This window comes from Triturus cristatus, chromosome 12 (genome assembly GCF_964204655.1).
Source record: "Triturus cristatus chromosome 12, aTriCri1.1, whole genome shotgun sequence".
NCBI classification, from domain to species: domain Eukaryota; kingdom Metazoa; phylum Chordata; class Amphibia; order Caudata; family Salamandridae; genus Triturus; species Triturus cristatus.
This window is the reverse complement of record NC_140595.1, coordinates 100,358,608-100,372,314: the sequence shown is the minus strand read 5'-3', so window position 1 is coordinate 100,372,314 and position 13,707 is coordinate 100,358,608. Positions and strand designations below refer to the sequence as shown.

At 50.8% G+C, this 13,707-nt stretch overlaps 1 protein-coding gene across 1 annotated transcript in view; it reads left to right on the top strand.

The window, feature by feature from the left end:
* The window catches only part of TARS2 (threonyl-tRNA synthetase 2, mitochondrial), a 171,321-nt gene that overhangs the window by 79,472 nt on the left and 78,142 nt on the right, over positions 1–13,707 (top strand). The gene's annotated exons all lie outside the window — the stretch shown is intronic.

Below are 13,707 nucleotides of genomic sequence, written 5' to 3'. Positions count from 1 at the left end.
CCCTCTTCTCTGGAACCAGCTTCCTATACATGTGCAGCAATGCTCTGATCACCTCCAATTCAAAAGGTTCCTTAAAACTGTATTATTTGAACATGTCCCTCCTCTGCCTACTGTAGCACCTCAACAGCGCGGAGATACCCCTTCCTGGGGTGATTCCGGCGCTTTACAAATAAGTAAATAAATAAATCAATCATTTATGATTACTATTGATTTCTGTTCCCAGCGAGCTTCTCCTCTTAATACAAGTTTGCCAACCCAATCCCTGGGTAAAAGTCTGCGATAGAAGAGGTGCAGCCTGTACGAATGCAAGTGTACACCTCTAACTAAGATTAAGAACAACAACTCATGACACTCTTGGCAGCAGGACTTAAATGGCAGTACAGAAAGACAGGAAACCTTTTCAGGGAGTAGAGGAATCGACAGAGCAACATATTTAAGTTACAGTGTGAAGTTGTAACTAAATAGTGTCTCCTCCATAAGACTGAGGCACAATTCTTCGATAGAACTGAGGGTGCGAGACTCTCCTTCACATTTTTTAGTTGACAGTGGTCAGACCGGATCTGCTTGTGGCCTGCTGTACTCCCCTGATCACAATAAAGACCCTCTGTCACCTCAATACACCAGTTCCTCTCCCACTGACAAACTCCTCGAACCCTTTCTGTTTAGGTCTCGGGACCATCCGGTCGGCAGACCGGAAGTCCGGAGATTTAATGACTTTGGAGAAGAGGGGCTTGAACCCGCCCCTCTTCTGCCCTGTTCTCCATTGGCTGGCCTCGTAAATGCTGGCCAGCCATTGGAGAAGAGGTCCCGTCACTCCAATCATGCCCCGTCCTTTTCGGATCGGGGGGCGTGTTTTTTGCGAAAAGTCTCAGGGAGGAGACAACAGCAAAACACGCCCCCGAATCCGAAAAGGACCCTGCGTTTCTCCGAGGCATTTTTGCTGTGCCTCGGAGAAAGGCGGCGGTGTTCCTGGCGTCCTCTCCCCCTGCTGTTGGGTCTCCAACCCTTTTTTCTTGCCCTTTTCATTCCCTCGATGCCTCACTCTTCTCGTGGGTTTTCCATCCCGTTAGTCACTCACCCTGCTGTCTCGAGCCTTCTATACCATCAACATCTCACTCTTTTATCCATGCTCCCTTCCAAATCACGGGGCCCGGACTTGGTGCCGCAGCTTGATAACGGCTATCTCCCCTCCGGCCTGAGCTTGTATCCGGGTCCGTCTTCTCTGGCGGGTGCCACCTTCCCATCGACACACCGCACATGCTCGCTTATTTCAAATAACCCGTCCTGAATCCGACATGCTGGAGTGAAAGAATCATTCTCACTCTTCGCGGTGAAAAATAGCCTGTTTCGTTCGTTTTCATTTCAGTCAGTAAGGGCGCGAAATTATTATGACTGCAGTCCAGAGCCCGCCTGACCTCCTGTGCTACAGAGGAACTGGGGGAGGGGTGATAGACTCGGGCCCCTGGCGTCGTCTTTCCAACACTGCCGACGGGGGGGGGGGGGGGGGTCCCTGCGCTTAACTCGGCGACACTCACTGCCTGCACCGCGAGGATGCTCAGTTGACATTTAGACTCGAGAGGGGAAGCTGTTTTGTTTTTAATTTACTGGCAAAATATTGTGGTATTCTATATTTTCTTCCACAGGGGTCTAGTTTATTTTTGGCATTATTTCAATAGTATTTATTATTTGTACCTGGACTTGTGACCTGTATTTTATTTTTTATTGTTCGCTGTTGGATTTTTAGGCATTCTCCTTTTTGCAAGGATGGGTCTTCGTGGGATATTTATATATCGGCCATAATTTGGGTGCAATGAGACCCTGATACCCCTTAGCTCCGGTGCCGCTGTACCTGCTGCACTGACGTCTGCAGACCGCGGCTACGTGAAGTCGTGCAGCGCAGAACGCACAAGGTGACCCTCCCGGCACCAGGCTAACTGTGAACTGGAAGTGAAAGCAGAGGTCGGGTCATTATTTTAATGAGGTACAGTATAAACCCAGGGGGCGTGTCCGGGGACAATGCACAGAGGTCAGACCTTCCTGAAAAGACCTGTTACCATGGTAACCGGTCTTGACGCCTCTGGAAGCATCAGAAGGATGGCATTTTTTATTCAATTTCCTAATCTAAAGGTTTGAAGGGATGGAAGGCCTGTGGCAACGATCGCGCCCCCTATGGGGCTCGGTGCCCCCCCTCTAACGGTGCTCATTGAATGGTGTTACAATCGGAGCTTTGGGTCTTAACCCAGGGATGGCCTGTTGGACAGCTCTGTGGGTTAACGCGCTAACTGCATAAAAGTGTGTGCACAAGCGGTGGGTTACAGAGCGCCGATGTTTCTATCAGAGTTTTGGCGCTTAATCCAGTAATTGTTTAAAATGTCTAACTCTGGAGACAGTGTAAGGGTCTGTAATTACTACTATTGTAGGCAGAGCTCTACCTCACAACATCCCTCTCCCTCACTACATCACTGTTTCACTACCTCACTCTCTCTCACTACATAACTCTCTCTACCTCACTACTGCACTGTATCTCACAATCTCACAACTTTTCTCTCTCAAAACATCACTACCTCACTCTCTAGCTCACAACCTCACAACTTCACTCTCTCTCACTCACTACCTCAATCACTATCTCACTACCTCACTCTTTCTAACTCACTCTCACTCTCTCTTTCACTACCTCTCTCTATCTCACTACATCACAACATCACTCTATGCTTATATATCTACTACGCTCTCCTTTCCGCAACTGAAGCAAACTCCGGCTAGCTGATTTCGATGTTCATTTAGACTGAGTATCGTTTTTTGGGAAATCCTCATTGAGAAAGACGAGTTTCCTTAATATTGTCTGCATACTGGCCGCGTCCTCTGTTGCTCATGCCATGTTTAAAATGGCAAGCACCACAGTGTTATTAGACTCTGCTGTGCACAGTGGAAACTGAGCTTTGATTTCTGATCGTTCACAAGCCGGTGATAGTGTGGTTTGGACAGCACACGCCTGAAAAGACTAGTGTGGGCATTACCTTCAGCAAACACAATCTTGTGACACTAGGAGTTTATATACGTCAATTCACAACCATGTGCCATTTCCATATCTGTGCACGCTATAACATTCCAAAAAGTGACCGTGCCCCTTATACCAATAATTTTCCTAGCATTGTTTTATCACGGAAAGTGCATACCACCCGGTGGAAGAAAATCCGAAAGCCCCGGATTGAACACCACTGTTCAAAAGCTCTAGCTTAACATGAACATGTAGGGATTACATCAGGAGTTCAGTGAGGCTCATGTGCGGACCAGCATCAACTGCACTGACTGCAGCCGGTTCAGCTCTCCCCGTTCTGAGTCTGCCTTTCTTTCTCTTCCTTCTCTTTTCTCGCACTCCTCTTGCTGTCCCTTTTCCTCCTTTCATTCCCTTTTCTGCCCTCCTCGTTCTTCCATCCTCTAGCCTTTCTCTCACTTGCCGCTCTATCCACTTTTCCTGCTTCCTTTTTCTTCTCTCCCCTTCATTCTGTCTTTTTCCCATGTGATGCACTCTCATCCTTACCAGCTTTTCCTTCTCTCTGTCGCCTCTCTCTTGCATTCCTTCCAACCGAGCCATCATGCCACATAACTCCTATCAGCATGATTTCATTCAGCGCCACAGTTCCACGCAACACCATTCCATTCCGCACACTACCATTCTACACTACACAATTCGACAACACACCTCATAATTCAACTCAACAACACATATACACAACACACCACATGCATCCAATCCCCGCCACAGAATACCACATAATCCTATCGAATTCAACAACACACCACGTAGTTAAACTCCACCATACCACTACACAACACAAAATACCATTCCACATAATTCCACTCCATAACACAGAATCCCAGGCAAGGTTTTAAAAACAAAAACATAAACAAAAAAAAGCATTTACAATGCAATGGTCTCGGCATTGTTAACCTCTTCAGTGCCCATGACGAGCTGGACTCGTCATGGGCCGCGGTTGCGCTGTGCCCTTGACGAGTCCAGCTCGTCATAAACCCCGCCCGCTAATGCAACGGCCGGCACAGATGGGGGGAAAGGGGCGGGCACTGAAGGGGTTAAAGTTAGAGCTATTGGCATTGCTCATGACATTATTTTTGTTTATGTTTTTAAAACATGTAAAGAAACGGCATTGTTATTTACAATGTCAATAGCTTAATCTGTGTGTGGATGCAAATGCAATAGGTCTCGCATTTGAGAGTGATTAAGCTATTGACATTGTAAATAACAATGCCGTTTCTTTCAATGTTTTAAAAACAAAAACAAACAAAAATAATGTCATGAGCAATGCCAATAACTCTAACTTTACCAATGCCGAGACCATTGCATTGTAAATGCTTGTTTTGTATGTTCCTGTGAAATTGTTTAGGGTTATTAGGATGTTTCAGTAAATATCCACCAGAGGGCGCAGTTGTTCCTTAAGGATTCACCTAAGCTGAGTCGTCGATAGTAAACTCTTCCCTATGGCTTGCGCCTTCCATCTGGGGCCTGGTTTGTGCTCCCTTAGCGCACAGCTGCTCTTAGTGTCCCATGAGGTGACCTCTACCGCGCTTTACTGTCTTGTTGACAGACTTTTCTTACCAGCAATGGATTGCTTTACATTCACCATCAAATAACAATTGAGGAGGAGACAAGATTTCTATTGGTGTAAAAGGAAAAGTATATGCCCCCTCCTTGAGCAAAACAATATCCGACTAATAAAACCTTCCAATTAGTGTATTTGTTGGATTGTGATTTTATATCTCTTTAAAAAAAAAGTGAAAGCGTATGATTTGTCACAGAGCCACTGGTCAGTGGTGCTTGAAAACCACACCTACATTATAAGCATACGATTCTATACCTGTCGTCTAGCTGTGCAGCCAAGACCCATTTCAGTTTGGGGGCTCACACTCACTCCTCTTTCCCTGACATTCTCTGGACCACTGGAAGGAAGTACGTGTTTAACTTTTGCAGAGAGAAGGGTGCATTGTAATGTCAGTAGGTTGGATGTCCTTTTAGGACTCCATGACTGAAGCAAAATGTAGAGACCCTGTCTGTGCCCCGGCTTGACTCTTCGAGACCCTGTATCCCCCCCCGGATTGCTCTTCTTGGTTTGGACTTATAATGCACTTGGACAGGGCACAAGTCGTAAAAAACAGAAGTGGGGGGACTGACCTAGTTTGGCAGTATGCAAGTGACATCATGGCGCGCGACATCATGGCGTGCGACATCACGGCGCACGACATCACGGCGCACGACATACGGCACATGACATCACACAAGGCATCACACATGGCATCACTGGAAATTGACATCATAGAAAGTGGCGTCACAAGCCACGACTTTACAGGAAGTGGCATCACAAGAAGTGGCATCAGATCTAAAGCCCTCAGCTATATGTTTAGCAGGTCGGTTATGTGTACGTTTGAGCGCATTGCGAGGGCAATAGCACAGTGAGCTATAGAAGATGATATGTGACTTCTACACCTTGCAATCCCCCAGTTTTATGTAACACATCCTGTACATTCATTTACAAACTTATATAATTTATTGAACATATAATTCTGTAGTAGGGGATCTCTGTGTATAGTCATAATCTAGTGAATAGTCCCGCCCATGTGCGTGGACCCCGGAGCAATAAAAAATAATCTCTAAAGGTGACAAATCATGCAGACCTGCATACACCTTTAAGAGAGAATTTAATTTAAAGACAGATAATGCAGCCTATACCCACAGGCTACACTGTCCAGTACTTCAACTAGAATTCCACCAACATCCACAAACAGCACTGCTTGTCTAGTTTTTCTCCACATAGGAAAAAACCCTGCCTCTACCAGCAAAAGCCTCTGGAATGATAGAGAGGAAGGAGTGGACAGACAAGCCCCATAGGCTGCCATTATGTGGCTTAGAACAGGATACTGTGCCTTTAAGAAAACTTTCCAGATTTCCAGAACTTTCCCCAGTATCCCAGAATGCCCAGCAGGTCCCATCCACTTTCAGTTCTTTTTTACGGCTCCTGCTAGCAGGACCCTGGAGCATTGAGCTCTCCCCTTTTCAAGGGTTTATTGTAGTTTTTGTCAATTTTTGTCACTTTTTCAAGTGCTTAGTAGCTGGTACTGTCAACATGCCTGGCTTGTTCGACAAGTGCCCGGAATGTGGTAGAAAGAAGGCTAAAACTGATCCACACGAGGTGTGTATAGGTTGCCTTCCCCAGTCCCACGTGCCTGAAGACTGTGATATCTGCCACTCGTTCTCAGCCAGGACCCTGAGGGACAGAATGAAAATCAGGCTTCAAGTCCTGGAGGAGAGAAGGCTGAAGGCACCAGGTGGGTCTGGAGGGGCTGATTTGGCCCATACTGAGGCCTCTGGGGGGCTCCCGAGGGGCAGGAAGACCAGTAAGCGCTCCCACTCCCCGTCGACGTCGAGGGCGTCGACGGCGACGTCGAGGAGGATGACCACCATCTGTTCGCCGTTTTCCCAGGGCTCTGGGGAGAAGCGGCGTCGACGGTCGACGTCGAGGGACCTGAATAGGCCGCCGTCGACTACATCGGCATCTTCGGCGACGACGCAGTCTACGGCGCCGTCCAGCAGTCGGCGTCGAGATCGGACCCGGCGTCGGCGCTCGCCGTCGAGGGGAGATCGCCGTTCGCCGTCGGTGAAGAGGAGATGGTCGCCGTCGAAGAGGAGATCGACGTCGAGACGCTCGAGGTCAAGAAGATCGCCGTCGAGGCGCAGATCGCCGTCGAGGCGCAGATCGCCGTCGAGGCGAAGGTCGCCGTCGAGGCGAAGGACGCCGTCGAGGAAGAGAGAGTCATCGGGATCGGTGTACTCTGTGGTGTATACGCCTCCTCGGATGCCTACGTCACCGCCTCCTCTCCCACCACCTCCGACTCCGCCTCCACCACCACCGCCAACACCACCACCGCCGCCACCACCACCACCTCCACCGCCACCACCGCCTCCACAGCCGCGGACACTGCCTCCGCTGCCCCCACCTCGGTCGTTGCCACGCACTCCATTGGGGCTGCCGGCGGTTCCCCCGCGGTCGGTTTCCCTTCCGAGGTACCCGACTCCGCCGCAGGGGACTCCGAAGCCACGACGCCCGCGGTCGCCGGGACCGGCTAGACCGGCGGGCAGACCGAAGCTGAAGAGGTCGCGCTCCCGCTCTCTCAGGAGGAGAAGATCACGGAGCCATCGACGGTCATCGTCGGACTCAGGACGACGCCGTAGGAGGCACAGGTCCAGGTCGCACACGCGATCCTCGACCAGAGACTTTTCCCCGACGCTGTCGGACTCGCCGGGGACTAGGGTGTCTCCGGTGGACGATTTGGTCTCTTTCCAAGAGGTGCTGTTGAGAGGGGCAGCAAAGTTGGGTATCACGGTGACTGTTCCAACACCCACGACGTCCGTGATATTCGAGACACTTCATAAGAAACATCTGTCTCGCCCCCTACTGCCTCTTGTACCAGGACTGGTGGAACCCGCGTTGGAGCTGTTCCTCACTCCCGCGGTGACGAAGGCCGCCCCCTCCAGGCTCATGAAAAAGTATAGGGCCCCGGAGTCGGACCCTAACTTTTTGAGGGTGGACCCGAAGCCGGATTCGGTCATCGTGACGGCGGCGAGGAAACAACATGCGACCGCCCCTTCATCGACGGTCCCGCCTGACAAAGAAAGCCGCTGGCTGGATTCTGCGGGCAGGAAGGTGTGTGGGACCGCCGCCACCACCATGAAGGCGGCGAGTGCAGGGGCTCTGTTGGGCCGTTACGACCGGGCCCTGTGGGAGTCCCTGCAGCAGTATGCGGACCTGCTGCCCCGGGACAAGAAGGAGGACTTCTTGGAAACAGTGCGAGAAGGCATGCTGGTTTCTAATCAGGTGATCGGCGCGGCGGCGGATGTATCCTTGTTGGCCGCCCACGCCTACTGTCATGGCGTCCACCAGAGGCGGCATTCGTGGCTGCGCCTGACTTCCCTCAAGCCAGAGGCGCAGCAAAGAGTGGCCAACCTGCCCTTCTCGGGGGAAACCCTTTTCGGGAAACATGCGGATGATGAGATGGCCCGCATGAAGGCGGAGGCGGAAACCCTGACGGCCGTCGGGTTGGAGAAGGCCGAGAAGAAGAAGCGCCCGTTCCAGAGGCGGTTCGGGTCTTCGGGCAGAGGGCGTGGGCAGGGTTCGGGACAGCAGCAGCAACAACAGCAGCAGTTCCGCAAGCCCTTCCAGAAGCGCCAGAGGGGTAGAGGAGGCCAGCAGGCTACTACCACTACCAAGGGCCCGGCCGGGTCTCGGCCCTGAGCGGCTACTTCCCCCTCAACCGTTACCCACTCCAGTGGGGGGAAGCATTCAATCTTTTCCGGCAGAGTGGAGAAAAATTACTCAGGACAAGTGGGTGCTGAATATTGTTTGCAATGGATACAGTCTTCGGTTTATCAGCCCGCCTCCAGCGATTCCGCCGGTCAGCTCTCGATTCCAGCTGAGAGAGCTCCAGGCGGAGACAGACATCTTGTTGAGAAAAAAGGCGGTAGAAGAGGTACCTCTGTCTCAAAGGGGAAGAGGTCTGTACTCTCGGTTCTTCCTCGTTCGCAAGAAGGACAAGAACGAGTTCAGGCCCATTCTGGATTTGCGACAGGCAAACAAATGGATTCGCAGAGAGAAGTTTCGCATGCTATCGTTGCACCAGATTTACCCTCAGCTGCAACGGGGAGACTGGCTCTGTGCCATAGATCTACAGGATGGGTACTTCCATGTGCCCATAGCACGGAAGCACAGGAAGTTCCTGCGATTCCAAGTCGGCGCCAATCACTATCAATACACAGTGCTGCCATTCGGGCTAAAGTCTGCGCCCAGGACCTTCTCGAAGTGCATGGCGGTGGTGGCGGCACACCTGCGGAGGAACAAGGTGTTTGTCTACCCGTATCTGGACGATTGGCTGATCAAGGCTTCATCCTTCTCGGAAGCGCAAGATCACTTCCGATGGACATGCGCTCTCTTGCACAAGCTGGGGTTACACGTCAACATGTCCAAATCGGTCACGACTCCGGTCTAGTGCATACAGTACCTGGGAGCCTCCATCGATACGCGGTCAGCAAGCGTGTCTCCTTCGGAGGAGAGACGGTTATCACTCCTTCGGAAGGCTCAGGACCTCAGGACTGCTCCATCGACGACAGTGAGGAAGGTGTCTTCTCTACTGGGATCGATGGCCTCCTGTATCTTCCTCACGCCTCACGCACGGCTACACATGAGACCACTGCAGGAGTGCTTGGAGGATCAGTGGGATCAGAGGACAGGCTCTTGGGACGACAAGATACGGCTGTCGCTGCATGCTCTTCAGTCTCTGAAGTGGTGGTGTTCGGCGGAAAACCTCCTCAAGGGGGTTCCCTTCCACAAGGATATTCCCACGACAAGTGTCGTGACGGATGCGTCTCTCCAGGGCTGGGGAGCACATTCCGGGGACTTGCAGATTCAAGGAAAGTGGTCTCCTTTGGAATCGACGTACCACATCAATTTCCTGGAACTCAGATCTGTCTTCCTGGCACTGAAGGCCTTCCTTCCGTCCTTCCAGACCAACTCGCTGCTGATACAGACGGACAATACAACCACGATGTATTACCTCAACAAGCAGGGGGGGTCGAGATCGCGCACTCTGTCGCAGGAGGCGCAGGCGATCTGGCACTGGCTGCTGGTCCGAGGACTGACGATTACGGCCACGCATCTGCCAGGGGTGCAGAATGCTCAGGCGGACGCCTTGAGCAGGCTGATTCAGGAAAACCACGAATGGGTCATAAACGACGAAGTACTAGGAGAAGTCTTCGCAAGGTGGGGGACTCCAGACGTAGATCTGTTCGCCACCGCCGAAAACAGCAAATGCCGAGACTTCGCATCCAGGTACTACCAGCGGGGGACGCTGGGGAATGCGCTATGGATCGATTGGTCGAACAGCTTTCTGTACGCTTTTCCACCCATTCCCCTGATTCCGGCAGTGCTCATCAAGCTGTCCCAGTCCAGGGCGCGGATGATCCTGATCGCCCCGGAGTGGCCCAGGCAGTGGTGGTTCACGGACCTACTTCACCGGTCTCTCCTTCCTCACATGCGGTTGCCGTGCAGGCCGGACCTTCTCACGAAGTTCGGGGGGCGGATGGTGCACCCCAACCTCTCGTCTTTGAGTTTGGCGGCATGGCTCCTGAAATAGTGCAATATGGCCATCTGAATCTACCAGACGATTGTATGGACATACTGAAGGAGTCTAAACGACCTTCCACTAGGACTTCCTATGCTTACAAGTGGAAGAGGTTCTGTATCTGGTGTAAGTCCAAGAACTTTGATCCGACGACATGTAAGGAAGATGTCATCCTTCCGTACCTTTTACATCTGGCGCAGTCTGGCCTTAATTTCCATTCCATTAAGGTTCATCTGGCTGCTTTGACTGCTTACAGGAAATGCCCTTCACAGACTTCCTTCTTTCAGATCCCTGTGGTCAAGGATTTTTTGGAAGGCTTGAAGAAAGTGTTTCCTCCCGTCAGACTTCCCTCGCCTTCCTGGGACTTGAATGTGGTGCTGTCCAGGCTGATGAAGGAGCCTTTTGAACCCATTCACAAGGCTTCATTGCAGCACCTATCCTGGAAGGCGGCGTTCCTAGTGGCCATTACATCGACCCGCAGGGTGAGTGAACTTCAGGCATTATGTTGTCAAGAACCTTCTACTGTATTTCATGCTGCTAAGGTTGTGATGCGTACTCACCCTAAATTTCTTCCTAAGGTTATCTCTGACTTTCATGTCAACCAGACCATAACTTTACCTACGTTCTTTCAGAATCCCTCTTCGCCAGCGGAAAGGTCTCTCCATTCCCTGGATGTTTGGAGGGTGTTGAAATTTTATCTGGATAAGACCAAGGATATTCGTAGGTCTGACCAATTGTTTGTTAATTATGGATCAGTCAGGACTGGTCTTGCGACCTCTAAGCAGTCCATTTCTCGGTGGATTGTGTCCTGCATACAATTGTGTTATCAGAAGGCTAATAAGACCTTAGGGGGTAAACCTAAGGCTCATTCCACCAGGGGCAAAGCTGCCACGACGGCTTTGCTGCGTAATGTTCCGATTGCGGAAATCTGCAAGGCGGCCTCTTGGAAGTCGGTCCATACCTTTGCTGCGCATTACTGTCTGGACTCGGATGCCAGGGCAGATGCTCAGGTTGGGCAGGCTTCGCTGCGAAATTTGTTCGCACAGTAGTGGTTTTGTCTTGTTTGTTCTCCACCGCTGTTGTTGTGTGGGGATGGGCTTGCCATTCTATTCACTAGATTATGACTATACACAGAGATCCCCTACTACAGAAGGAGTAGTTTCTTTTCTGTAACTCCAGTTCTGTAGTAGGGGTATCTCTGTTATAGTCATAAGCGCCCGCCCTCCTCCCCGGTGGAGAGATATTTATTCATATGAAGAATGCTACAGGTCTGGCGTGCTACGCCTTCAAAAAGAACTGAAAGTGGATGGGACCTGCTGGGCATTCTGGGATACTGGGGAAAGTTCTGGAAATCTGGAAAGTTTTCTTAAAGGCACAGTATCCTTTTCTAAGCCACATAATGGCAGCCTATGGGGCTTGTCTGTCCACTCCTTCCTCTCTATCATTCCAGATGCTTTTGCTGGTAGAGGCAGGGTTTTTTCCTATGTGGAGAAAAACTAGACAAGCAGTGCTGTTTGTGGATGTTGGTGGAATTCTAGTTGAAGTACTGGACAGTGTAGCCTGTGGGTATAGGCTGCATTATCTGTCTTTAAATTAAATTCTCTCTTAAAGGTGTATGCAGGTCTGCATGATTTGTCACCTTTAGAGATTATTTTTTATTGCTCCGGGGTCCACGCACATGGGCGGGACTATTCACTAGATTATGACTATAACAGAGATACCCCTACTACAGAACTGGAGTTACAGAAAAGAAACTACTCCTTACACCTGGACGAGTTCAGCACATTTAGTGGGGCCAACTTCTTGGCAGGGTGGACGGCGTTCATCCTGTGAAAATAGTGGGTGGACGCCGTCCACCCACATGTACCCCCGACTCGTGCCCTGCACTTGGCCCAAAGTCTGAACATCAGAAGGTCGACTGAATCCCTGTGTGGAGCCGCGCCTCCCATCCCTGTGTGCGGCTAATCCCATCACCACCCCCACCCCACGGGGCCGGCACCCCCTATGGATGGGTTGCAGCTCTTCGTGGTCCTGTGTCTCCAGAACATGGGCTTAAGCCTATGGCTGCAGAGCTCCCTAATTTGCTCTGGGATGGCTCCCCGTGAGGAAGGGGAGCGCCCAGAATAAACATGCACCTGAGTTCGAATAGTGAAACTTAAGTGCATCTTTCCAAGAGATCGGCCTAGATGACCTCTCGGAAGAGGAAAGGCTTGTCAGAGGGTCATCAGGCCTGCTTCCTAGGGTGACACCAACCAGGACCATACACATACAGGACAGAAGCCGGTAAGGGGCCCAGGAGAGTGCAGCCTGTTTTTAGGTCTCGCCTGACCCAGCGCATGCGCTGGTCTGGCGAGACATTTTGTGAGGGCTCCAAAAAGTGCTATCAGGCCAGCCTAGAGCTACAGTGCATGTGCGCGGGCACGCGCGCCGCGCTTGACCGAGGTTACTTTCACTTTTGCGGCCGCTTTGATGTTTGATCGCGATCACTTTCGCGGCCGCACGTCCGCTTGGCATAGCCAATAGGTCTCGCTTTTGGGACCTTATAAGTATTTAGTTATGCAACTGTTGCATGGCTAAACACTTATAAGGTCCCAAAGGCGAGACCTGTTGGCTATGCCAATGCTTGTTTTTACTGGCTCCTTTGCTGGAGCCTTTTGTCGTCTAGTATTTGACAAACCAAAGCCATGCAAGAATAAAAAGGACTGTAGACTTCAGTCAATCAGTGCATCTCCTGATCATCTGCTCCAGAGGAACAGTAGGGTGACCCTGTTTGTGCATGAGCCTTTCAGTGTACTGTCCGTTTCATGGGACCTTTGTGTTCATTTCAAGGCAGGTGGTGCTCACCGACTGTGGGTTGACCCTTGTGGACCCTGGACTTGGAAATCCTGGCCTGTGCATGCTCTAAAATATCTGCACGTTGACCTGAAGTGCCATGCTGAGCCTGCTTTCTTACCCATCAAGATGGCTCTGAGAGTTAAGGGCTTTCTGTGTGCATCCGTGAGTACCAGCAGGGCACAGGTTTGCATCTCTGCAAGATCAGCACTACATCACAGTGACAAAACATTGAGCGCCTTAACACTGGGGAATTGTTATTTACAACGCTTAGCAGTGGCAGGAGAGCAGAATGAAGCACAATATAAAATCGTTATTATTTGTAACTACTGCCAAATGTAATTCTGAACTGCTTAGCCTCTCTAACCCAAACATTTCTATGCCCACATTGGCCCTTTTGAGCATCACAGTCGTACGCAGGGCTTTAGACATCCCGTGACAAATAACCCTTACTAACCAGAGAACTGTTCAATAACCACCAGCTACCATGACAGCCTGTCAGTGAAAATGTTCTTTGAGGGTGAACAGATTGTCATGAGGTATGGGTCTAGCTTTCAGAATAACAAACGGCCCTGCTGTGAATCTTCTCTGTAGGAGTAAGTCACAACCCAGCACCTGTTTTTTTGGTTTCATATACAATGGGGTTGTTTTGTCCTGGTCTGTGCATCTTCCGTCTTCTCCCAGAAAAAT